Below are 26,120 nucleotides of genomic sequence, written 5' to 3'. Positions count from 1 at the left end.
TGTGCCCAGTGCTCTGTGGGTGCGGGCACTGGAGCCCCCGAGTCTCCAGGGCATGCCCTGTGCACACCATGCCTGCCCTCCTGGGCCCAGCTACCTCGGAGGCGGCTATGCTGCCTGGGAAGGGGGGAGAAGAGAGCCACGCACAGTCTTGTGTTCTTCCTCTGCTTTTTCCTGCCCTGGGTGGGAATCCCAGGATGACAGAGATCTCCGGGTCTCCCCCTGGCTGGACTACATTCGGCTCCCCCACCTGTCAGCACAGAGCCCAGGCCTTTCCCAGGCATCACAGCGTAGAAAGCTCATCTGTTTTCCAAGAAAGGACGCTGAGAGCGATGGCCAAATTGAGTTAGGAGTGCCAGGAATCCAGCCCACGAGCAGCGTCGCCCAGTTCCTGTAAGGCCCGCCCCGCCTGCATTACAGCCGCGGGCTGCGCGTTTCTGCAGGAAGCGGAGCCGTCCCCGTGGCATTTACAACAGCTCGATTTACAGGCCTGCATGTCTGCTGCACACTTCACATCAATTCTCTCTCCTCCTTTAAACTTTTAAGCCTTTGCCTTATGAATGAGGCCACTGAGTTTCTAGGTGCCCAGTGCTTTTATATGAAGTTTTGTCTTTCTTCTTTTTCCAGTTTTTCCGTAAGCATGTTCCAAACACCTGCTCTGTTTGAGACCTGTGGCAGGGTCCCCTGGGATCCAGAGATGAACTTATCACAGTTCTGGGCTTCAAGGAGTTTACACTCGGGGGAGGGGTGGGAAGAAGCCGTCTGTGCAGGTGTACTCTCACCTTGATGTACCACCGAGAACCAAGTGACGGACACTCATTCTGTGCCGACCCCGTGTGAGGTGCTAGTTGCTGCCGTGATGCCTGAGCTCACCTGCTGGGGAGGGGAGAGTCACAGGCCACTGCCGGGGCCCACGGCAAAGCCCATGTGGCCTGGCTGGATCAGGGGACATGGTGTATGCCTCTGAGCAAGTGACGTTTAAGCTGAGGCCTGGAGGATGAGTGACAGTTAACCAGGTGGAGGGGCTGGGAGAGGAAGATTGTTCCAGGCAGGGGGAGCTGCCTTGTGAAGATGTGGCATCCGCACCCACATGGTGTGTCGAAGAAACTGCAGGAAGTCTAGAAAGTGTGCAGGGTGGGGAGTGAGGGTGAGGTCGGCCAGGATGGGGCAGGAGTTGGCTGCAGGCATCTGTGGGCTCAGCACGCTGTGGTGGGGAGTTTATGTGGCATGCTTAGGTGGCACCAGAGGGCCCAGGAGAGGGCGTGCTGGTGAGAAGTGTGGTGCTCGCAGAGAAGGCCAGGGTGGCAGGACTGTGCAATGAGAGCTGTTTAGAGACCATGAACTTGATGTTCTTAACGTTAATCTGGGTGACAGTTGGCCCAGAGTGTGGCGGCAGAGCTCAGAGAAGTGACGCGTTCTAGAACCTAAGAAAAGGAATCTGGAGGACTTGGTCGTCAGTTGGACATGGGCTGAGGGCCAGAGGAGTCAAGGACAGCTCCAAGCTTTCTGTGTGGGGCAGGGGATGGAGGAGATGGCATCGACCGTGACACGGGACCTGGGGGGTGGGCGGGTGCAAAGACTGCAGTGGGAGGCCCCCAGGAGACACCATGTGCAGGATGAGCCATGAGCGGAAAACTCAGAATCAGGAGGGCCTGGGAAATACAGGCTGGGAATCGATAGAAACCACCCAGGGAAGAGGCAGCGTGGGAAGGGGAGAGCCGCACAGAGCCCACAAAAGGCCCAGCATTTACGGCAGACAGAGGCAGAACCACCAAGCAGAATCAGAAAGGTCTGTGTCAAGGGGCACGTTGCAGGCCCTCACTGGTGCAGACAATGCAGAACCTCAGCAGGTGAAGACCCTGGGTACTGGGGGAGGACGTTCAGGTCACAGGACCAGCATCACAGAGACAGGGAGGGAGGCGCCTGGTGTGCTGGGCCCGGGCTGGGTGGGGCTGTCAGACCCAGCATCTCGAGAGCCCCGCCGCCCAGGCCCTTGGGCTCTGCCTGCCTGCCTCTGACTTCCCTGCTGTGAAGTCCAATCGTGAAGGCCTTTGCAGCCCTGTGTGCACAGAATCGCATAGTTCTTAGATGGAGTGCAGGTCAGCGGCCCTGCGCTGAAGAGACAAAACACGTTCGTTCGAGGAGAATCCTTTCACCCAGTCCTGCACCGGCTGCTTCGGAGAGTACTGAAGAGGAATAATATTTTCTTAATCTTAAAGAACTTTACCTTTATGCTTGACTGAAGAACAGAGCACATTTGTCCCAGGAGCCAATGGGAAGCCGGGGTTATGGTAATCTATGCAAAGGCCCCTCAGCTGCCCTGCATCCATCATCCCAAGTGACAGAATTTACATCATTAATCATCGGCAGTAATAGAAAAGTCATTGGAATAGAATGTTGTCACAGGATAAATGTCTCCCAATTGCATATAAATGTCTCGGCTTTACTGTACTGTTTGTGCTCGAGAAATACTGTGGCTTCCAAACGGTATTTATCCGGCATCAAGAAACCCTCTCCACTAGCCCATCCAGCCTCGCGTGAAGAGGCCCAGGCTTCCCCTCCGGCCTCAGGCCCAGGGGCATCGCCCACACCTCATCTGCCCACACCGGAGTGGGCAGAGGGCGGGAGGCAGACGATGATGCCCCAAGAGTTGGAAAAAGTTGGAAAACACTCAAGTTCCAGCAATCCACCGTCACCTGAGGTCATCTGTCATCCTGTGGCTGGAGGGATTGCACCCTCCTTCTCCAGAGCCCAGAGGAGGAAAGGACGTGACCTGGGCCCAGCCTCGCTGGCGGCCACAATGGCCTCAACTCCAGGTACAGCGGCTGCAAAACGGCTGCGGCTGCAGCGGCCAGGTGAGACCCAGCAGGCCAGAAGCCAAGAGCAGAACATTTCAAGGCCGGTTACCGTTTTGGAAATGAAGTCCACAGTGCTTTTTTGGCTGGCGTCTTTGTGTTCTGTGACCTGAAAACACTCTGTTTTTGGAAGTGCAGATCTGCTGACACCTTTTTCTGGAGGTTTGTGTGTTTCTCTCTGTGGCCAGCCGCCCTGCCTTGGACGGGCCAGATGCTGCTGGAGGAGGCCGCGGCTCAGGAAGGCAAGACGTATTCTGCTGGGGTTTGAAGGAATTCGTTCTGTCTGAGCCTTAAGCTATTCGTCCACTCAGTGGTCTTGGAGCCCTGAGGGCCCCGCAGGAGGCGTGGGATCCAGAAGCAGGGCAGGCATGCCAGAGGCCGAGGCAGGAGCCCGCTGCCCTCACTGGAAGAGATTGCAGGGGCCTGTGAAGGAGCCACTTCATGTGACCCACAAGCTGTGTTCAACCCGAACCAGGTGTCTGAGCTGATAAACCAGGGCAGGGCTGCAGAGTGTATGTGTGGGGAGAAGAGGCAGCGAACTCCCCCTTTCCTGTGGGTTAGTTCATAAGTCATGGCCTTGTAGTCGTGGAAGTGGTCCAAGGCCATCTAATCAGGCTGTTCCCTGCAGTTGGATGTCACAGGCTGGTAATTTTAAAAACTTTGATTTTGACCAAGTGGGGCCATAAAAGTCAGCTTCTATGTCATTATTTCATAAATGGAAAAATATTTTAACACCAACGATATAAGAGGGACATAATTTCAAGGTAAAGAACATTGCTTCAAATGGAATAAATGTAGCTTTATGGAGAATTCGGTCCATTGTACTTGTTGTTGTTTTTTGTTGTTTGTTTGTTTTTTCCTCTCACTTTTTAAAATACTGGCAAAGATCTGTTCCTGATTCCCAGTGGCCTCATTTCCCCTGAGCACGAGGGGACGAGGGGTTTGGCGAGGGCCCCACAGCCAGCGAGGCTGCGTCTCCTTCCAGCCCTTTCTGGCTTCATGACAAAGCACCACTGACTTAGCCCAATCACTTATTACCATCTCTCCTGGTTCTGGGGAGTCTCTGTGCTGTCATAGCCAGATGGCAGGAGCCTGGGAACAAGCAGACCGCTGGGGCGGGGCAGCGGGGCTCCTGGGCCTTCTTCCCTGTGTGGCCCTAGAAGTGGGTGTCGAGAGAACGGTGGAAGCTGTGGTGTCTTTGATGGACTCACGTGGTGTCATCATCATTCAAGGGGAGGGGACGTGTTTTAGAACAGCCACCTGGCTCCCGTGCTCCCCTGAGATGCAGGCTCTGATCTGGGGTGCCGGGACTCAGACGCCCCGCCCCCACGTGAAGCATAAACGAGGAGGCTCTCGGCGAAGGTCCCTGCTTGCACTTCTATGAAGTAGTAAATTTCATGGATAAAGTAGATTCCATCAAATAAGTATCAATTAAGCCCTTTTATAATCATAACAGAGATGATGAATTAAAGTCAATGCAGAGGAAAAAAACCAATAAAAGAACGGAGACTTCAGGTAGGCAACCCTCAGCCCTGGCTGTGTGCAGGGCACTGAGCTAGTACCGTGGGGTCCTGCTGTGTGCAGAGGTGAGGGTGGTACAGGCCTGTGCCCCCTAATATCCGTGATAGATTGGGGGTGTCCTTGTGTCACCCCCAAGACCAGGGTGTGGAAAGGAGTGAGCACCAACCCTTACTTACTAAGTCCCTCGGCTCAGTGCGGGCTAGTGGGCGGCCTGGCTTCTGTTCTCAGGAGCAGAGGTGCTCTGGCCTTGCCTCCGTTTAAGGAGACTTAATGTAAGGATCTGGGCAATCCCATAGTTACGTGGCCAGGCCCTGGGGCGACGGCCATGACCCAGCCCCAGCCAGTGCTGGCAGCCCTCGCAGTTCTCCGTCCTTAGGCCTGGCCTGTTCAAGGTCTGATGTGTGAAATGGAGGTGGGTAGATGGGCAGGGAAATAGGAAGGGTCTCGTATGCAAGTGCGTGGTCTCAGGGGTTGCTTTCCGTGGTGACAAATTGGCCAGCTGGGGTAGGAAGACCAGTGGGAGTATCTGTCAGCCATCGGTTTCCTAAACCAGCTGGCCTTGCCCTTGGGTCTGGCCCAGCGTCCTGCCTCCAGGGTAACCCAGGCTTCCACATAACCAGCTAACTTCTCTCCTTTGCTCACCTCCAAGCTTCTATGGAAAGCCTCCTTGAGCGTCCTTCGCCTCCGCTCCCACTGGCTGTCTGTTCCTCTCGTTTCACTCTTTGGGTGGCAGACACCCCAGGGAGTCTGATGCTTTGACACATCCGAGGGGAACCTTCTGGTTCCCTCCGAGTGACAAGCCCCATCCCCGGGAGGTCCTCCAAAGCTGGCTCTGCCATGTCACCTGCCCCTTCTCTGTGTTTCCTGATTCTTCGGGAAAATAGAATGTGGGAGATTTTGTGAGTGTGCCCTGCTAATAGTCCCTTCTGAGAACGGTTCTTCCCAGAGAGGTGGGGCTGTGTCCCAGGGCACCGAGGAAGCTGCCAGACGCTTGTCAGCGGGCCTGCGGGAGGTGCCTGTTTGTGCATGGTGGTTAAGAAGTGTGCCAGGCACACTTCTCAGTGTTAGCACAGAGCAGCAGACAGGCACCCTTACCTTCCCCTGGGGACTGCCCAGAAGGCACGTTCTTTTCTCTGAACCACTGATACCTGCTGGGCTTGGTGGATAATTATTTATACCACAGCTCTTGCCAAAATAAGGGGGAAAACAGTTCCCTAAGGCATAGAACCCACCAGAAACAAGGACCCCTCCAAGGCTCTCAGGCAGGCTGGTCTGTGGCCTCAGGGCAGCTGGGTATGTTCACCGCCAGGAAATGCAGCTCACTGGGAATCTGTAACAGCTCAGCCAGGCCTGGGCAGAAGGTGACTAACCCATTCATGTGATAAGTGTTTATTTACCGTGTGCCAGGCACCATTCATTGACAGGACTGGGTGTAAATAGTGAACCCAAAGGGAAAAATGCCTGCTCTCCCAGAGCTTTCCTTCTAGCTGGGGAGACAGTCAGCAGAAACCAAGAAGACGATGGTCAAAGCCAGCTGCTGGGAGGGAGCAGGTCAGCAAAGCCTGGCTGGGCTGTGACACTGGAGCAGCTGTCCCCTTCCTGGGGGCTCCACAGGGGTCACTGTTTGGCACAGGGCGCCCCTCCCTCGCCTGGCTTCTCCTCCACACCCTGGTGTTGGCGCTGCTTTTCTGATCTGGCTGCCTGTGAGGAGGGAGTATATATTTAGACTCTCTGTACTTTCCGTGGTAACAGTCGCTTTATTCCTGGTGAAGAATGAGGAAAATGGGTCAGCTGTATTTACTAAGAAGCGTGTTCCAGCTCCTTTTCCGAGGCTATTTATAAACTTAGAAAAATGCGAGCTAAGTTTTTCCATCTTATTGGCAGCCGGAGCGCCTATGAGTCCCCTTTGCATCACTATACGGGGGACCTAGCACTGCGGACTCGAAACCAGTCAAGTAGGGCAGATAGAAATCTTGCAAATAGTGATTTTGATGAACTCTGGCAGCCTAAGTTTGCCTCTTGGTCTGATTTCTCTGGGTGTTTTCTTCATGTGACACTGTCTAGCTTTCTTGTGTATTGGGTAGGGGGGGCTGTACACATCAGACCCTGGCCGTGCGGGGCCCCGGGGAAGGCGGGCTCCGGAGCCTGGGGTCTTGGGAAGCTATTTGGGAACCTGCTCCTTCCTTTCCTCAATGGAAGGGGGCCACGGGGTTGCTCCTGCTGGCCCGGCCGCGCCTCACTTTGCCCTCTGTCTCTGGTGCCTTGTCCTGTGTCATGGCGTTACACGTTCACTCGCATCACACCCCACATGCAGAGAAATTGTACCTCCTCTTTCTCTCTAAGTGGCCTGATCTTGCTTTCAAGAGAGGAGGGCTGGGTCCTAGATTTGAGGTGCAGGCTGGTGAGTTGAATCCAATGGCTGTCAGCAGCCCCTTGAGGTAAGTCTGTCTCTGCCTGGCTGTTTTGGGTCCATGTTCAGCCCTCTGAGCACCCCTGCCCTGCTGCCCTCTGCACCTTGAGGGATGAGGGCTGTGTCCTTGTGACCTGGTGGTAGCTGAGGGAGAGGGCCACTGTGCTCGGTGACTCCTTCGGACCCCCTTGGGTGCCAGCCTCAGAGAGGTTAGATTGTTGAGCCTCAGGGGACTTCGGCTCCACCTAGACTCTGGGGGAGGAATTCTGCATAGATGGAGCCCAGGCCACTTTTGTCTTCTCGGTTTCCAAGGCCTCTTCCAAAGACGTTCTTTCCAGTTTGACTGTCAGAGGTCTCAGCTGTTCAGCCCCTTGGTCAAGGCTCTGGGGCCCGCAGGCTTTAGGCTATGAAATGGCCCTTGTCTGATATGTCCACCAGGGGGGCAGTGTGTGTGTGTGTGTGTGTGTGTGTGTGTGTGTGTGGTGGTGGTGGTGGTGGTGGGGGTGGGGGTGGGCCGCTCCTCTCACCCGCTCAACAACCTGGTTGGGGGACTTGCTTCTTCTCTGTGCCCCCGCCTCCTATGGGTGTCATGTCTGTGATAAAAGTACTACTAATAATGGCGATGGAACTCATCACTTAGTGACTGCTCTGTGCCAGGCAGTGTCTGTGCCCACCCACCCTTGTATGAGCTGATTTCAACTTCCAAAGCCAAGAGGGTTTGGGGGGATGAGATACATTGTTCAGTCAGGCCCTCAGGAGAGCACCTGGCAGTCCAGGTGTGGGCTCCGGGTGAGTTGTTAGAGGTGATTACTCTCATCTTCTCTCATCTACCTGGTCCATGTTGGGAGGGGCCTTGGGCCAAGTTGCCCCAGACAGGTTCTCAACTGTGTTGGTTCGTGGCACTCTGAGAGCCTCGGTGATGTTTTTCGTGACATTCCTTGGCTCAAAGAAATACCTAATAGTTCTGTTTTAAATTAAGCAGTTAGACCCAAACACCTTAAGAAATATTTGAACCCTAACAACTTAATAGCTGCTTGAAAATATAACACATAATTTTTTATTTCATTCTTAAATAACCAAATGACTTACTAATGGGGTCCGTGCGCCCATTGGGCGCTGGACAGCTTTTGAAATCCAGGAATCAGGTTGGGAATCCATACTGGTTTTTGCGAGGTCCTTGCTTCTCATCTTGGAACCACTGCAAACACAGCTTCACAAGGATGTGACAGCCTCCAAACGGATGTAGGGTGATGTAGTGGTGAAACTAAACTACCCCACGTAGTAGCTCCAGCCGTGTCCGACCGACAGTAAGTATTGCTCATTTCCCTCAGTAAGTTAAATACCCTGCAGGTCTCAGGAGTTTGCTGAGGCCCCAGGGAACCTCAGTGCACAGTTTGGGAACCATGTTCCTAGAGCCTTGTGGCTTTCCCCTGGTTACCCAGGAAGCAGCTCATGAGTAGCCCTCAGACTCTCAAGGCTCCTGCGTACTTCTCTGGAGGTGGTTTGGGCAGGTGACAAGGATCCAGTGTCCCGCCTTCTTCCTCCGCTCCTCCCCTCCCAGTCTCTCAGGACAGGAAGGATGGGCTCCACACTCCTCCTCCCTCTGCATCCTGTTCTGCCTGAGGCTCGAGTCTCACGTCCAGCCATCAATCAGGGTGTTGGAAGGGCATCTTCACACTCATGGCACCCAGTGATCTGAATACTCCAGGAGGCCGATTCAGAAAACCCGCCCTCAACAAAATGCGCTGCACTCTGCAGCCATGCTGTGAGTCCGACAGAAATCACGCTTGCCGTTCATAGCCAAGCATTCCCTTCGCTGCTCTGTTTTGTTGGCTTTCCACCGGAAGTACGGAACCCTGTCACGCCCAAACCACTAGATTTACGTGACAGGGAATCTGGAAAGGTTTTGAAAATGCTGTGCCCACTATGCAAGAGAGAGAACCAGGTGTTCTGTACCTTCCTGTGGAGCAGGTGTGACTGTCTTAGGTACAGGGCAATGGTAAACAGGGTAGGCAGGGCTGTGTGACCCCAGGGCCTTTGCTTCTGCTGCTCTGACTCTCACACAGCCCCCCCCCCCTTACCTTTACTCCCATCTGCCTTCCCCATCCTAACCCTCCCCAGGAAAGAATTCATCACCTCCATCTCCCCTAGGAAAATGCCCTGTGGGACAAGGGTCCACCTCCGGGGGTCACATGCTACCCGTCACCAGGATGGGGAGGAGGTGGACAGAAGCCAGCTGCCCCCATCTGTAGCGGGGGTGGCACCCTGGGTCCTCACTGTACACTTGCACCCTTAACTCACTGAAGGATGAACTGGCCATTGCAAGTGACCATCCACAAGAACGTGGCAGGGACCCAGCTCAGACCACAGACCAGGGGTATGTGACATGAAACTTTCTCTCTCTCTTGAGAACTGAATTTAATTTCTCTTTTAATCCTTCATCCCAACAGCCACAGGAACATATCTGCATTTAATTCTGGGGTGTCTCAGTCAACTCAGAGCCTCCGCTGAGGCTCCCCTCATAGGATCTGTTGGTGTGTGAGGAGAGGGTGGAGGTGAGGGATCTGGCCCTCAGTTACTGCCATTTCCTCAGGTCCCTGGCTGTCACCCCTTAAGGGTCACTGTAGCTCCCTTTTGTCTCCATGGAAGGTCTCTCCAGGGCCAGGTCTTTCTCAGCTGCTTCTGTATCCCTTTTGGGGGGTAAAGGGTCTTCATTCACCCCCCCACCCCAGCAGCTGTCTGCTTTGGGGCTCAGTCCCAATGCCTTCTTCTCCACTTGTGGAGCAAGGCCCAGGCCCCTTCAGGAGCCACCGGTCACCAGGCCGGGAACGATGTGGACCCTGCCCCACGGGGCTTTGATTCTTTTGCCCTGGCTCCGTGTCCCCCTTGCCCTGGATGTATATGCCCATCTGGTTAGAATAAAAGGCTACAGGAATGGGGGTGAAGAAAGGCCCCTCTTCATACCTGCTTTGTGTTAAGCTGCTGTGGGTACAGACCTGATAGGGGCTTTTGTGGGGAGACTTCTAGGGTGTCTGAGGAAGGGGAAGGTGTGGACTGAGCACCCACTGTGAGCTTGCCCTGAACGTGTCTGGGGGTGTGGGTCAGTAAGCACGAGCTGCTCAGGGTCCTAGCTTATTTGTTCCGTTGTGTGTTTGTATTTACTCAAAACTTGCAGTTTAGAAGTAGTCCATTTTCAGTGAGGAGGAGTAAGGAAACACAGAAAAGCAGGTGGAGTCGGGCATCTAGCTCAGCACCTGCAGACCTCTGCGTCTTGGTGTCTCTACAGAAAGCTTAGGAATAAATTACTGGTGCTAGTTTTCCACACTAACAGGCTCACGCTTACTGAGCACTCACAATGTTCCAGGCGTCCTTCTGAGATCACACACATACTAGTGTGTGAAGTCCTCACAACCCTACTGTAGCCTCATTTTACAAGTGAGGAAATTGAGGCACAAGGTGTTCATGCCCTTTGCCTACAGTTAGTCAGCTGGGCAGCCTGGCTGTGTATTCTGTGTGTGTGTGTGTGTGTGTGTACGTACGTGTACGTACACATACTTATGGCCAAGACGGAGAACAATGAGCACGCCCACCAGTCAGGTTTTTGACCTAATTTCTTTCAGGAGAGTAACCATATCTTTCTGTGTGTCCTCAGGGCTCAGAACACCAATTTACTGAAGGAAGGAAGGAAGGAAGGAAGGAGGGAAGGAGGGAAGGAGGGAAGGAGGGAAGGAGGGAAGGAGGGAAGGAGGGAAGGAGGGAAGGAAGGAGGGAAGGAAGGAGGGAAGGAAGGAGAGGGGAGGTTCTGAATTCTAATGCAAGCCTTCCTATCACTAGTGGGCAAATTACTGTTCCTTCTGTTGATTTGTTTTCTTCTTTTCCTGGCTCATAGCGCCTCCACCACCCGGGCCTCCACACAGCTTCAGGGGTCTGTTTCGAGAAACAGCCCTTATTGAGGCATAATTGACACGTGATCATCGGCACATAATTAAACCACACAACTGGTGGGTTTGGGCGTCGCCATCACCAAATCGAGAGAAGGAACAGAGCCAGCGCCCGGAAGTGTCCCTGAGCCCCTTTGTACTTAGCAACTCACTGCAAGCCCTCCCTGCCTCTCCCCAGGCAACTGCTGTTCTGCTTTCTGTCACTGTAGGTAGTTTGCATTTTCTAGAGTTTTATGTAAATGGAATTATACGTCCTCTACTCTTTATTTATTGATTGGTCTGCCTTCTTTCACGCTGCACAATTATTTTGTGACTCATCCATGTTGTGTATCAGTTCGTTTCATTTTATCCCTGAGTAGTGCTCCGTTGTGTGAGACTATCTGACCAGTCACCTTCTGATGCACGTTGGGTTCTTTCCAGTTTTTGACAATTTTAACTAACACTGCTGTGCACGTTTGTGTACAAATCCTTATCTGCACATATGCTTTCTTTTCTCTTGAGTGAGTACCTAGGACTGGGAGGGCGGGTTCAGATGGAAACTGCCACCTCCTAAGTGGCGGCACCATCATAGTTCCCACCTGCAGGGCAGAGTTCAGGTCCTCCACGCCCTCCCAGCCTTCCCTCGGGGCATCCGCTTCCCTTGTAGCCATTCCAGTTAGTGGGTGCGGTATCTGGTGGAGGTTTGAATTTGCATTTCCCTAATGACTACTGATGTTCATGCATTTGTCTGCCATCCCTACAACTTCCTGGTGAAATGTCTGTTCGAATCTTGTGTCCATTTAAAAAATCTGGGTTGCTTGTGTTCTGACCAAGTTTTGAGAGTTCTTTATATGTGTATCAGATAAAGTCCTTCAGCAGATAGGTGCTTCACAAAGATTTCCTTCCAGCCTGTGACGTCCCCTTTCATCCTCTTAACAGTATCTTTTGAAGAACAGAAGTTCATTTGGATGAAGTCCAACTTATTGATTTTTTTTTAATAGATCTTGGTTTTGGTGTCATATCAAACAATCTTTGCCTAACCCAAGGTCACCGATGTTTTCTCCTATTTTTTTCCCCCCTGAAACTTCGCTCTCTAATCCATTTTGAGTTAATTTTTGTACATGGGGTGGGGTTCGTTTTCCTTTGTCTTGCATGTGGATGTCCAGTTATTCCAGCACTATTTTTCGAAAAGCCTCTCCTTTCTCCACTGGGTTGCCTTTTGTAGTATTGTAACGCGTTGTTCGTCCATATGTATGAGGGTCTGTTTCATTGACCTGGTTGTCTAGCTTCATAACAAGTCTTCCGTCCTTTGAATCAAAGTAGCATTTGCTCTTCAACTTGCTTCTCCCGTTTCAGCTGCTCCAGGTCCTTGGTGTTTCCATATGGATTTTAGAATTGGCTCCTGTTTCTAAGACAAAGCCTGCTGTGATTTTGATTGGGATTGAGCCCCACATAGTATTCTCTGTGGACCCTTTCTTCTGGAGTTGTCACCTGGTGGCCCCTACACCAGCGGCTGTGGGCTCAAATGAGCACCTGGGTGGGAAAATGCCCGCAGTCGTAAAAGTAGAAGGTATTAGTATTTATAAAGCGCTTTTGGAGACATTTTGCACTGACCATAGGGTGTCAGGATGTGATATTTTTGGCTAAGCTGGGGTTCCTGCTGAGGAATGCAGACCTGACAAATTCCAACATGCTTGTGGAAGTTTCCGTTGCTCGTTGCTCTTGGTCTTGGGTCAAAGCTCAGCAAAGAAACCGCCTTCCTTTGGGAAAGTGCCCCCGGAGGCTCCTTCTTTAATCCACCCCTTCTTTAATCCACCCTGTCACCTGCTTTAGGCTTAGCTGCATAGCGCTTGAGGTTCCACAAGTGTGAATGCACGCCCACTCTGTGTGGAGCCTCAGGTGACCTTGCTAGTGGCCACCTGACAGGGATTTCCTTTCTAGAACATTCCTTTTAGGAGGAAAGAGAAGCCTAGGTAGGGTGGCCCTGCCCAGGCTGGCTGTGTGTCTGTGTATTCCTGGCCGACAGGTGAGCTGTGGAAGCCCTCACCTCCTTCAAGCTGTGGCTTGAGCTCGCCCCACCCCCAGGTGCTTTCCTTTTCTCTGCTTTCCCCACCCCCGCTCTTCAGTGAAGGTATTTTTCAGGGGACAGATTTTTTTCAGGGAAGGGAAGGGCTCTGAGGGAGAGGAGATGTGTCATTTCAGTGGGCTTTCCGAGGACTGCTCACTCGAGGCTGCCCCTGGGGAGAAGGGGCTGTTAAACTGTCAAAATAAAAAGTCAACCAAACTCCTTAGGCCAATCGAAAGCACTTAACTCAGACGACAGGCAGCGGAGGCAACAGATTTCCCTTCAATGTGTTATAGGGAAAAAAAGGCTGTTGGGGAATTTAAAGAATGGAGGGAAAGTTTTAAAATATTGGAATGTACCTAGTCCATAATACATTAAATTGAGGACTCATAAAAAGACATAGTGGTGAAAATCTCCCCAAATAAGTTTTTATTCTAGAATTTGATGACAAATCTCCCGGAGCACTGGTTATCCCGTAGGTGTGGTATTCTGAAATACAACCCGAGGCATATATATTGTCAAATAATAAAGTATTATGAAACCAATCAGCTGTGAGCTCCCCACTTGGCAGTTTGGAAGTAAAACCCTTTCTCCTTTACAAGGCCAAGTAACTCTTAATTCCTCCCAGGAGATTTCACGTTAAAATGTGTTCACTGCCAGCTGACAAAAGAGGCGAGTCCAGATTTATTACCCTGGCACCTGGAGCAAAAAAATGACGGATGATGAAAATATATTTAATTATCATTCCGTGCCACGTCTCTGTCTGCTCCCGTCGCAGGCTGCAGCTGTTGGCACACACTTTATTTTAAAGTCAATGTGCTTATCTGGAGCTCAGGCTGCTCTCTCTGAGTAAATTGACTTGTGGAAGGAAGGGGATGGCGGTCTCTCGAACCTGCTGAACAAACACAGATCTGTATTCTGCGCGCCTGCTTTAATTGTCTAATCGGCCCCACATCACAGCAGCTTTGGGATTTGGCTTTTGTAAAGAAAACATTTGCAAGAAGCAAACTTCTCCGTGGCCTTTCGGAGCCGAACTGAATGGTTTTCCTTCCTGGACTGGGAAGTGCCTGCTGACGCTGGATGCTCCGAGGCCTGCCAGAAGCCTGGGAATCGCTGTTGGTTGTGTCTCAGAGGGGAGAAGCCCTAGAGAGCCCCTGGCTGGACCCTCTCCTTCGCCAGATGGGGACCCCATGGAGTCTAGAGGGCAGGCGCAGGGTCTCGGAGGGGAGGAGGTCTGGCACTGGAGCCCCCGTGTCCTTGCTTGTAGCTGTGAGAGGTCCAGCGACTGGGGTGATGAGCCTGAGCCTGAGGATGACCCCACAGAATTACCCTCCTATTTGTCTTCTGTTAGAACCTTCTGGAAAACAAAACCCTGGCAGAGCAGCAGCACTCCTACTTGGGTGGAGTGTGTCAGATTTCATGGTATGAAGGACTCTGGCCTGGCTGCTGGGAGTCTGTGCTATTAGCCCACACCTAAGGTGATATAGTTTTCAACAAAAATAGCCCAGATAATAGGGAGTATCTAATGTGGCAATTTTCTTGCTGCATCTCTTCTTATCAGGAGAAGCCACTCAGTGTTTTGTATACGGTGGGATTTAGTACAAAGTGATGGAATTTCCACCGAAAGTAAAATGCAGTAACTGGCTTAGCAGTTGGGATGTAGGGAGAGACGATACGGAGTGTGCCTGACGGTGCCCGGTATGGCCGGTGGCCGGAAGCAGAAGCCTATGGACGGGGGCAGAGGGGGATGAGGTTTCTGTGAATGCAAGCTGGCACAGGGAAGGGCGCAGTTCCTCTGACCTGCTCTTTGATGAATAAGGATGCCAGGTTGCATCTGCTGAGGCTGCAGACCGGAGGCCTGGGGGAGGAAGGAGAGCTCTGGCTTATGGATGTGGGCTGTGAGCTGAGCGCTCAGCCACCGAGCTTTCCGTGTATTGATCAGATTTTGCCTGTGAACCAGAGTCTGTCCCCATCACCACTGCCATCGCCACCCCCATCATCATCAACTTAGCCCGTGGTTATGGCCCAGGCCCTTGGTTGAATCTTTTAAATTCGTCATCTTTAACCCCACGAGGCAGATATTCTGTTTATTTTACAGATGAGAAAACAAGTTCAGATAAGTGACAGAGCTAGGATTTGAAGCCAGGCCCTGGAGCCCACTCTCTATCTCTCTCTCTCTTTTTTTTTTAAATAAAACTTATTGGGGAACAGTGTGTTTCTCCAGGGCCCATCAGCTCCAAGTCGTTGTCCTTCAGTCTAGTTGTGGAGGGCGCAGCTCAGCTCCGAGTCCAGTCGCCATTTTTAATCTTTAGTTGCAGGGGGCGCAGCCCACCACCCCATGGAGGTAATTGAACCAGCAACCTTGTTGATAGCTCACGCTCTAACCAACTGAGGCATCCGGCTGCCCCTCTGGAAACTCAGCGGCAGCTCGTTGTCTTCAATCTAGTTGTGGAGGGCGCAGCTCACTGGCCCATGTGGGAATCGAACCCGCAACCCTGTTGTTCAGAGCTCGCGCTTTAACCAACTGAGCCACCTGCCTGCCCCTGGAGCCAACTCTCTTAATCACACCTTTCCATTTAGGAAATTTGAATATATACGGGTAACCCCTCCATAACATGGCACTTCTATAACATGGTTTTGCTCTAACGGTTTGAGAATTAGAGAAATCCCTGAACAACAAGGAGCATTATGAGAGCTTTTAAGAGCAAAAGATACCTCATTTGAAAGTTTTCATTTGAGTGTGGATGTCGTATCAGATTTAACTGCAGAATTTTAAAATTTATTAGAATTTTAAATCCATTTTGTTCTGGAGTATTAAGTTCAGAGGATGAAGATACCTTGTCAAAAAGAAAACGCCCTCGGTTAATGGTGCTAAGTAGTGATGACACAAACATTACTTAATACATATTAATATGTTATACTTTTGGTGAAAATTGCTTTAATAAAGATATTTTTCTTAATTATAAAAATATAATAGTATGTTTTTTCAGTTTTTGGAAACTAACCCCCTGTTTTGTACTAGTTCTTTGTTTCGTATAACACGGATTCAAATGACACAGCATTGTTTAGGGACCTAACAACCGTGTTATACGGGGGTTACCTGCATGTATAATTTTATAGGATACAGGCAGAAGAGAGGAAGCTAACTCTGCTCTTTTCAAGAAAAAGTTTGAGGATGTCAACCATTTTGAATTTGAAGACTGATGCTTGGGAATTTTTGTTCCTGTGTGGCTGACCCCACCCCATCGGCTCTGGGAACTAAGGGCCCCCGAGAGAAGGTTGGGGGGCAGGGCTGTGCGGGGACATGGAGGAGATACTGTGGGGTCCTGGCCCCGGGAACTTGGGAGAGTGCGGGCCGTGAGTAGGCAGCCCCAGGGGGAGGTGTGCCCTTGCCACTGTAGTGGGACAGAGACAGGGGCCTTGGAGGTTTGGCTGGCAGGCCTTGGGCACAGACATGGAACCATGCTGTCCTCCCAGGTCTCCTAAGGGGTCACTGGTGTCCCTCACAAGCAGCATGGCCCTGCCTCTGCTGTCTTTGTCCTGTTGGTGCTGCTGGTTTTCAGGTGACAAGTCGGAGGGGCCTTGCTAACTGGCCCCCACTCTGATCCCACTGTGTCCTGGCCACACGACCTCCAGGAGGCCTGACCTTTGTAGTGCTGGCCTTTCATGACTTCCTCTGGCACCCAGTGCCCCTGGGGGCCTCTGGGTTTGAGGCTGAGTGTCTCAGAGCAGCTGCCAGCGAGAACTTACGTGCCTGCTGTTCACTGGGCATTAGGGACCCAAGGCTTGGAAAAACTTGGGGTTGTGATGGCTCGCAGGACTGTTCCCCATGGTCACCTGTGCCATTACGAGGCCCCGGGGCCATCGGGACTTGAGGTAGCCGGAGAAGCACGCATGTCCACGCGGATTCTGTCGAAGGTCAAGGAGGCAGGACAGTCATGAGTTGCTCATCGGGTAACGATGGGCAAGAAATTAATACTGATTTTATTTCCCAATGAGGCTGATGACTCTCCTTTCCGCATTAATTTTTATTAAGCATTTTATGCATTATTCCAAAACCACAGAGTATGCAGAGACAGTTTAGAACACATTATGGGTTGTGCGCTTTGTAATTATTATATGGCCTCAGTCCAGAAAGTAGAAGAGAAAACAAACATGATTGTTTTCCAATAGAAGGAAATCACCATGGTGATGTGTGGACGGGCGTTGAAGCCACCAGCGCTGCCCATGTTCTGGGCTTAGGACCCAGTAGAGCCCCAGGCACCAGTTCTGTTAGGCCAGCCTCTGGGCAGGGCGGCCTCTTGGCCTTGCGTCTCAGGCTGCGGCTTCTGCTCAGCCCCTGCCTACTGGCAATTCCCTCCCTCTGAACCCTCAGCTGCCTGGCGTCACTGGACACGTCCCTCAGGTTCTTCTTGCTACTCAGGGCTCCCTCAGAAAAGCCTTCCTTACCTGCCCACTCCACTGGGAACCCGGTCATGCTGTCATAGCAGAATGTTTTGTTTTCATTATGGCGCTTACTTATTCTCTGAGGGTTTTGACTTAGCACTTGTCTCCTCGCTTCCATGTGAGCTGCATGAGATCTGGGACTTTATCTGCTCATCCCGGTTTCTCTAGCAGCTAGAATAGTGCACAGCACATAGTAGGCATGCAACAAATATTTATTGGATGAGTGAATGAATGAATGAGTGTCTCCTCTCCCAATGAGCTCCTAAAGGGCGGGCAGCTGCCCCCCTGGGCCACTCGGCATGGCCTCCCCCCCGTCTCTGTGGAGCCTTGAACTGCCCGTCCTGGAGGCCGGGGTGCTGGTGCTGGGCTAGGGGCTGTGGCCCAGTCAGCGTAAAGGAGAGATGGGCTTTGGGGGAGCCATGAGTCCAAGACAAGTAACAATCCAAGGACTCGAGAGGCTGTAGAAATCAGGGGTTTGCTGGTGTGACGTGGACATGATGGGGAGGACAGAGAATGCCGCGGCAGGTGTCCACTCTGCAAGTGTCACTGTCGCCTTTGCCTCCTTCGTCCCCCATGCTTCCCGGGCCAGGGCCAGGCCAGCACTAGCCCCACCTGCTCCAGGTGTGTGCGGGGCACCCTGACTGGTGGGCGTGTTGGTCTTGCTTTTTTTGCCGAGGAGCCCATGTAGCTGGTATGAGCACAGCCCCCCATGCGAGGTGAGTGCCCAGCCCGCTCCTCCCTCCGTCTGTGCCTCTCCGGGCACATCCCCCCAGGGGGTGTCTCACAACTGTAGGGGGCTCCCAGCAGCGACTCCCAAGTCAGCTTCAGTTGTTGTCCACGGCTACTGGGCACCATTGGGAGACCGTGGTGTCCCCAAGAGAAAGAAGCCCAGCAGTCCCCAGGCTGTCTTGGATGGCACGCAGCCGCAGCTCTCCAGCAGCTTGACCCTGACCTGAGTTCCTCAGGTCAGATGCTGGCGTGTCCCTTGTGTCCTAGAGAGTGCGGGGACTTGATCCCTTCTCCTGGCTCCTGCAGAAGTGGACCCCGCGGCACGGATTTGGGTGCAAGTGGTTTGTTTGGGAGGCAACCCAGCAGGCATCTATGAGCAGTGACCACTGTGGACCCAGAGATGGCAGGACCTCTGTAGAGTGGTCCCACTGGGGGTGACCACCCGAGGCTTCGATCCACTAGTTCCCATCCCTCATGGGCTGAGTGTCACCTTGTTGTTAGTGGCCCAGCACTTCTGAGCAATCCTGTAGGCCAATGGAGCCTGGCCAGCGAGCGTGGTCAGTTGCTCAGAGCTACCTGCGGGTGACCTCTGGACGGTGGAAGCAAAGCGGTCGGCCAGACCGCCTTGTAACCTGGCCCCGCCAGGCAGTGCCCTGGATGGGCCAGGAGCTGGGAGTGGCTACTCAGGCAGGGCCCCTCCAGGCGTGGTCAGGGCTTTCTCCAGGACTCCAGAGGACGAGGTGGGAGGCTTGTGTCTTGATAAATACAGCCACCAAAGAGCCTGAAAACGAGAAGACACATGGCAGTGATGGGCAGCAGAAGCTGGCTTTGCTGGAACGGTGTGGACAAGGGGCGCGCGTGGGGCTATGCCACCACCTCAGGCTGGGCGTGGGGTGGCTGGGGGGTGGAGGCCCAGCCCAACGGGGTGCAGTGCCCAGGCCGGTGCCCCTAGGGACTCCATAGCCTGAATACAAGCACACCTACCTCGTACCCTGATTCTCTTTTCACCTTTTCCCCCTAAGTCTCATTTTACAAATAGTTTTTTGCTGTTACAAGTGCTGTTCTCGGCGCTTACACCCTCTGTCATAATTGGCCCATACAACACACCCTGTTCAGAACTATTAATCAACTGTGGCAAATTGCCCCAGCAATTTAAATAAAAAGTATATAAATGAATTTAGTATTTTAATATTACAGTGACATTAGCCTTATATATGTACTTAGCAATTTCATGCAGGATTATAATGTTATAAAATATTCCTCTTCCTTTGGCTGGTCGCTAAACCCTAGAGTTAAAACCATGGGATCTTTGTGTGACCAGCAGAGAAGGGAGTGAGCTCAGGAGGGTGAGTGCACCCTGCAGGCCAGGCCGTCCCCAGAGGCCCAGTGACCTGGGGCTCCCCTAGCTCCCTGCCCCTCGGGTTCCAGTATGCCCAGCTGTTGCAGGGCTGCACCCAGCAGGCTCTGTGTGTGCTGTCAGGACTTAGCCCGGTGGCCTGGGCACTCCTGACTCAGCGTGGTGTCAATGGGCCAGATCACGTCAGGGATGCCGCCAGTTCTCACCAGGGCTGCCTGTTCTGTGCTGGGAGCCATGAGACTGTGCCTCGGGGCAGAGTGACCACATTAGTGCCAGGAGACTCAGCCTTCCCAACTGCCAGTAATTTCTGAGGAGCACTTCCAACGTGCCAGGTAATGTGCTGACCACTGTGCAGCCATTATCCCTTGTCAAGGTCACAGTGGCCTGCCTGTGGTGGGTCTGTCCTCATGTCGCTTCACCCACCCGCCAGGAGCATTTGACACGGCTGATCCCACCTTCCTTCCTGGCACAGTCCACCTTGGGTTTCCTGGTTTCCTTCCACCTCAGTAACAGCTGCTTCACCGTCTCCTCTGGAGGCCCCAGGGCTCAGTGGTTCCCTTCTCTCCCGCGACTTCCTTGGGGCTGCAACAGTCTGGAACATTGCTGCTCCCGAGGTGGCCGGAAAGAGGCTACAGGCAGTGACACATGGTGACACCTGACTCCAGAGGGCAGGGAAGTGCGACCTTCATGTGCCAGAAATAGGAGGTGGACGCGGCTAATGACTTCCAACCTCCTCACTCATTTCCCACCTCCGCTCTCACCTCCCTGCGGTCTTGTCTCAACTCGGCAGCCAGAGTGATTTTTCAAAAATTATTTTTAATTGTGGTAAAACACACAACTCAAGTGTACCACTTTAACCATTTCTGAGTGTACATTTACACTGCAACCATCACCACCATCCATCCATCTGCAGAACCCTATCCATCAGGCAAAACTGAATACTCACACGTCATCCCCCATCTCCAGCCCCTGGCACCAGCATCTACTTTCTGTCTCTGTGGGTTTGACTCCTCGAGGTCCTCATATAAGTGGAGTCCCCGTATTTGTCCTCTTGTGACTGGCTTATTTCACTCAGCATAATGTCCTCGAGGTTCATCCGTGTTGTAGCAGTTGCCAGGATTTCCTTTCTTTTTAAGGCTGAGTAGTATTCCGTTGTGTGGATGGACCACACTTGGCTTATCCATTCACCCACCGATGGACACTGGCTATTTCCACCTTTTGGCCATGGTGGATACTGTTGTATGAACCTGGGTGTACAGATGCAGAGTGGTTCTGTTAAAACACAGTCACCACCACAGTCCACTGCTCAGCCGTGGCCTTCCAGCTCCCTCACTGGAGAAGCCCGGCCCTCGCGATGTGTTTGAGTTCCTCTGTGCCCTGCCTCACTCTCCTCATCTGCTCACTCCCTTGCAGCCACGCCGAGCTCTCCTTCTTCCTTAGACACACTGGCTCACTCCCGCCTTAGGGCACAGGCAAGGCTGTTCCCTCTGCCCTCTGCCCTCTGCCCTCTGCCCTCTGCCCGGGACACCATTCTCCTCCATCTCCCTCAAGTCTTTGTTCCAGTGACCACACCTGCCCTGGACACCCCAGGTAACTTGTGTCATACCACCCTCCTCTGCACCTCAAATACTCCTAACCTGGTTCTCCTTTTCAGAATAGCATTTATCACCTTCTAGCTTACTACCGTGTGATTTACTGTTTTGTCATGTTTATTATCTGTCTCCTGGAGGGCAGAGCTCCTCTCTATTGTGTTCACTAATGTTTGCTGAGCACGGAGAACAGTGCTTGGTACATAATAGGTACTCAATAAATACTTGTTGAATGAATACATGATTCTTTTTTGTAACAGCTTTATTGTGATATAATTCATATCATATGCAATTCGTCCATTAAATGTGCAATTCAGTGGGTTTAGTATGTTCACAGAGTTGTGTAGCCATCGGCACAAACTAGTTTTGAACATTTCCCTAACCCCCCAAAAGAAACCCTTTGGCTGTCACTCCCCAGTCTCTCCATCACTAGGCAACCATCAATCTGTTTTCTGTCACTGTCGATTATCCTACTGTGGACATTTCCTAGCAGTGGAATCATATATGGTCTTTTGTGTCTGGATTCTTTCCCTCAGCAAGGATTTCAGCGTTCATCCATGTTGTGGTATCTGTCAGTACTTCATTACGTTTATGGCTGGTAACAGTCCATTATGTGGCTAGATCCATGGCTAGTTGATGAATGGATATTTTGTTTATCCATTCATCAACTGATGGACGTTTGAGCATTTCCACTTTTTGGCTGTTATGAATAATGCTGCTGTGATCATTTGTGCATAATCCCTTTTTTTGTGTGCACATACGTTTTCCTTTCTCTGGGGTGTGTATCCCAGAGTGGAATTGCTGCGTCATAGGTGATTCTATGGTTAACCCTTTGAGGACCTGCCAGACTGTTCTCCACAGCGGCAGTATTGTACATTCCCCCCAGCTGTGTATCAGAGTTCCGGTTTCTCCACATCCTCACCAAGATTGTCTGTCTTTTTTGATTCTAGCCATCCTCCTAAGGGGTGTGAGGTGGTGCTAGCTCCTTGTGGTTTTGATTTACATTTCCCTGACTAATGATTTTGAGCATCTTCCATATGTATATTTGTATATCTTTCATTGCTTATGTTTTTTTGAGAAATGACAATTATGATCTTTAGCCCATTTTTAAATTGAGTTGCTTGTCTTTTTATAATTGAGTCTATGAGTTCTTTATATATTCTAGATACAAGTTTCTTATCCAGATGTATGATTTGATACCACTTTGATTCTGTGGTTTGTCTTTTCACTTTCTTGATGGTGTTTTTTGAAACATAAAAGTTTAAAATTTTTATGTTTCAAATAATAAAGTCCAATTTATTACTTTTTAAATTTTCTTTGGTTGCTTGTGTTTTTGATGTCATACATCAGAAACCACTGTCAAATACAAATTCACAAAGATTTATCCTCATGTTTTCTTCTAAGTGTTTTGTAGTTTTGGCTCTTACTTAGGTCTTAGGTCCATTTTGAATTATTTTTGTATATGGTGTGAGGTAGGGGTCCAGTGTCATTCTTCTGTGGATATCCAGTTGTCCCAGGACTATTTGTTGAAAAGACTGTTTATCCCCCCATTGACTATTGCACCTTAAATGTGAGGGTTTATTTCTGAACTCTCCATTCTATTTCATTGATCTACATATCTATCTGTATGCCAGTAACACACTGTCTTGATTACTATACCTTTGTAGTAAATTTTGAAATTCGGAAGTGTGAGACTTTCAGCTTTGGTCTATTTGGCTATTCTGGGTTCTGTGGATTTCGATATGAATTTTAGAATCAGCTTGTCAATTTCTGCAAAGAAGCCAGCTGGAATTTTGATAGAGATTGTGTTGAATTTGCAGATCGTTTTGGGGGAATATTGTCATTTTAACACTGTTAAGTTTTTCTGATGCATGAGCATGGGATGTCTTTCCATGTATTTAGATCTTCTTTAATTTCTTTCAACAATGTTTTATAGTTTTCAGAGTGTAAGTTTTGCACTACTTTTGTTAAGTCTATTCCTAAATATTCTATCCTTTTTTGAGCTATTACAAATAGAATTGTTTTCTTAATTTCATTTTTGGACTTGTTCATTGCAAATGTGTAGAAATGCAGTTGATTTTTTGTATATTGATCTTGTATCCTGCAACCTTGTTGAACTTCTTTATTAGTTCTAATAGAGGAGAGCGTGTGTGTGTTTGTGTGTGTGTGTATTTCTTAGGATTTTCTATATATAAGATCATCACATCTGTGAATACAGGTACATAGTTTTACTTCTTCCTTTCCAATCTGGATACCTTTTATTTTCTTGCCTAATTGCCCTGGCTAGAACCCCAAATACAATGTTGAATGAAAGAAATAAATGAAACTTTTAGAAAGATTTTTATTCAAATATAGCTAACAAAATATTATAATAATTTCAGGTGTAAACCATAGTTATTCAAGATTTATATACCTAAAAAAAGTGATCACCATGATAAGTCCAGTAAGCATCTGACACTATACCCTGCTATCCCAGTATTATTGACTATATTCCCCATGCTGTACATTATATTCCCATGATTTGTTTTTACCTGGAAACTTGAACCTCTTATTCCTCTTCACCCCCTTAATTTTTCAATTACAGTTGACATTCAATATTATTTTATGTTAATTTGAGGCATACAGCTTAGTGGTTCGACATTTATATAATTTAAAAACTGATCCCACTGACTAATCTAGTACCCACCTGGAGCTATACATAGTTATTGCCATATTATTGACTATATTCCCTGTGCTTTACTTTACATTCCCATGACTATTTTGTAACTACCAATTTGTATTCCTTAATCCCTTCACCTTTTTCACCTTGCCCCCCCACCCCCTCCCATCTATCACCCCAACAAATCTAGTACCCATCTGATACCAAGCATAGTTATTATGATGTTTTTGACTATATACCTTATGCTATACCCTATACTCCCATGACTATTGTGTAACAACAGATTTGTACTTCTTAATCCCTTCCCCTTTTTCGTCCACCCCTTTAACCCTCCCTCCCATCTGGCAACCATCAAAATGTTCTCCGTATCTTTGAGTGTGTTTCTGTTTTGTTTGTTTATTTTGTTCTTTAGATTCCACATATAAGTGAAATCACATTTCATCTGTCTTTCTCTGTCTGACATATACTACACTCAGCCCAGTACCCTCCAGGTCCCTCCATGTTGTTGCAGATGGCAAGGACCCATTCCCTTCCCTGTCTGAGCAATATTCCATTATATATATGTACCACCTCCTCTTTATCCCTCATTCATTGACAGACACCCAGGCTGCCTCCACATCTTGGCCGTTGTAAATAATGCTGCAGTGAACATATGGATGCACACGTCCCCTTGAGGTAGTGTTTTGGGTTTCTTTGGATAAATACCCAGAAGTATTTATTACTGGGATTACTGGGTCCTTCTTTGTCCCTTGTTATAGCCTTTGTTTTAAAATCTATTTTGTCTGGTATAAGTATTGCTACCTCAGATTTTTTTGTTATTGTTGTTTTTATTTCCATTTTCATGAAATATCTTTTTCCTATCCCTTTAAGCCTCTGCGTGTGTTTCAATATGAAGTGAGTCTCTTGTAAGCAGCACATGTAAAGGTCTTTGTTTCTTATCCATTCAGCCATCCTATCTTTTGATTGCAGCACCTAATCCATTTACATTTAAAGTAATTATTGATAGATATGTAGTTAATTGCCATTTTATTTTTCATGTTTTTTTAATCTTTTTCTTTTTTCCTCTTAAAGAAGTCCCTCTAAGATTCCTTGTAGTACTAGTTTGGTGGTGATTAACTCATTTAGCTTTTTCTTGTCTGGGAAGCTCTTTATCTGTCCTTTGATTCTAAATGATAGCTTTTCTGGGTAGAGTAGTCTTAGTTGTAGATCCTTGCTTTTCATCACTTTGAATATTTCTGCCAACCCCTTCTGGTCTGCAGTTTCTGTTGACAAATCATCTGATAGTCTTATGGGAGCTCCCTTGTAGGTAACTAACTGCTTTTCTCTTGCTGCTTTTAAGATTCTCTCTTTGTCTTTAACCTTTGGCATTTTAATTATGATGTGTCTTGGTGTGGGCCTCTTTTGGTTCATCTTGTTTGGGACTCTCTGCACTTCTGGGTTTGTGTATCTATTTCCTTCACCAGGTTATGGGAGGTTTCCATCGTTATTTCTTCAAGTAGGTTTTCAATTCCTTGCTCTCTTCTCCTTCTGGTACTCCTATGATGTGAATGTTGGTACACTTGATGTTGTCCCAGAGGCCCCTTAAACTATTCTCAGTTTTCGGGGTTCTTTTTCTTTTTTGCTCTTTTGTTTGGGTGTTTTCTGCTTTCTTATATTCTAAATCACTGATTCAATCGTCTGCTTCATCTAATCAACTGTTGATTCCCTCTTTATGAGGGAATACATGAAGAAAGTTATTCTTCATTTCATTTATTGTATTCTTTATGTCTGACTGGCTCTTTTTTATGTTTTCTGTCTCTTTGTTGAAGTTCTCCCTGAGATCATTGAGCGTCCTTATAACCAGTGTTTGGAACTCTGCATCTGGTGGATTGCTTCTCTCCACTTTGTTTAGTTCTTATTTTGGAGCTTTGTTCTATTCTTTCAATTGGGACATGTTTTTTTGTCCCCTCATTTTGGCTGCCTCCCTGTGTTTGTGTCTCTGTATTAGGTAGGGTTGCTATACCTCCTGGTCTTAGTAGAGTTTCTTTATGTAGTAGGTGTCCTGAGGGGCTCACTGGCACAGTGTCCCTGGTCACCAGGGACGTGTGCTCCAGGTGTATCTCTTGTGTGGATTGTGTGTGTGCCTCTTGTTGTAGTTGAACATTGGGTGCTGTTTGCACATCCGTGGGAGGGACTGACCCTTGTGTTCATTGGTTGTGAGGACTGGCTGTGCCTACAGTGGAGGAAGTTGTGGTTCAGGGGCTGACCCTACAGAGCAGGATGCACTTTAGCAGAGCTCTGATGCCTACCCAGTGTGCCCTTTGGATGTGTCATCCTTGGAAGTGGCAGGATGATGCTCCGACTTGGTTTGAAGCTGGCCACAGGGCCTCCTGGAACGGGACCTGCTGCAGGCCAAGTTCCCCTTTTTGTGGCTCATGCTGCCTGTGCCCTGCCTGTGGACATGTGGCATGAACCACAAACTAATCTGCAGATGGCCACCACCCATGCTGGGCTTTGAGGTACCTCAAAAGGCCAAGCTGTGGACTGAGGCTGGCTGTGGCTAATGACAAGCTTAGGGCTGCTCAGCCAGAGG

The 26,120-nt window shown here is 49.8% G+C and overlaps 1 protein-coding gene across 22 annotated transcripts in view; it reads left to right on the top strand.

Annotated features, from left to right (window-relative positions):
- The window catches only part of CAMTA1 (calmodulin binding transcription activator 1), an 813,322-nt gene that overhangs the window by 114,966 nt on the left and 672,236 nt on the right, over positions 1-26,120 (top strand). The window lies entirely within an intron of this gene.

The sequence above is a fragment of the Rhinolophus sinicus genome, linkage group LG06, assembly GCF_036562045.2.
Source record: "Rhinolophus sinicus isolate RSC01 linkage group LG06, ASM3656204v1, whole genome shotgun sequence".
Lineage (NCBI taxonomy): Eukaryota > Metazoa > Chordata > Mammalia > Chiroptera > Rhinolophidae > Rhinolophus > Rhinolophus sinicus.
This window is presented reverse-complemented; position numbering and strand designations above follow the sequence as displayed.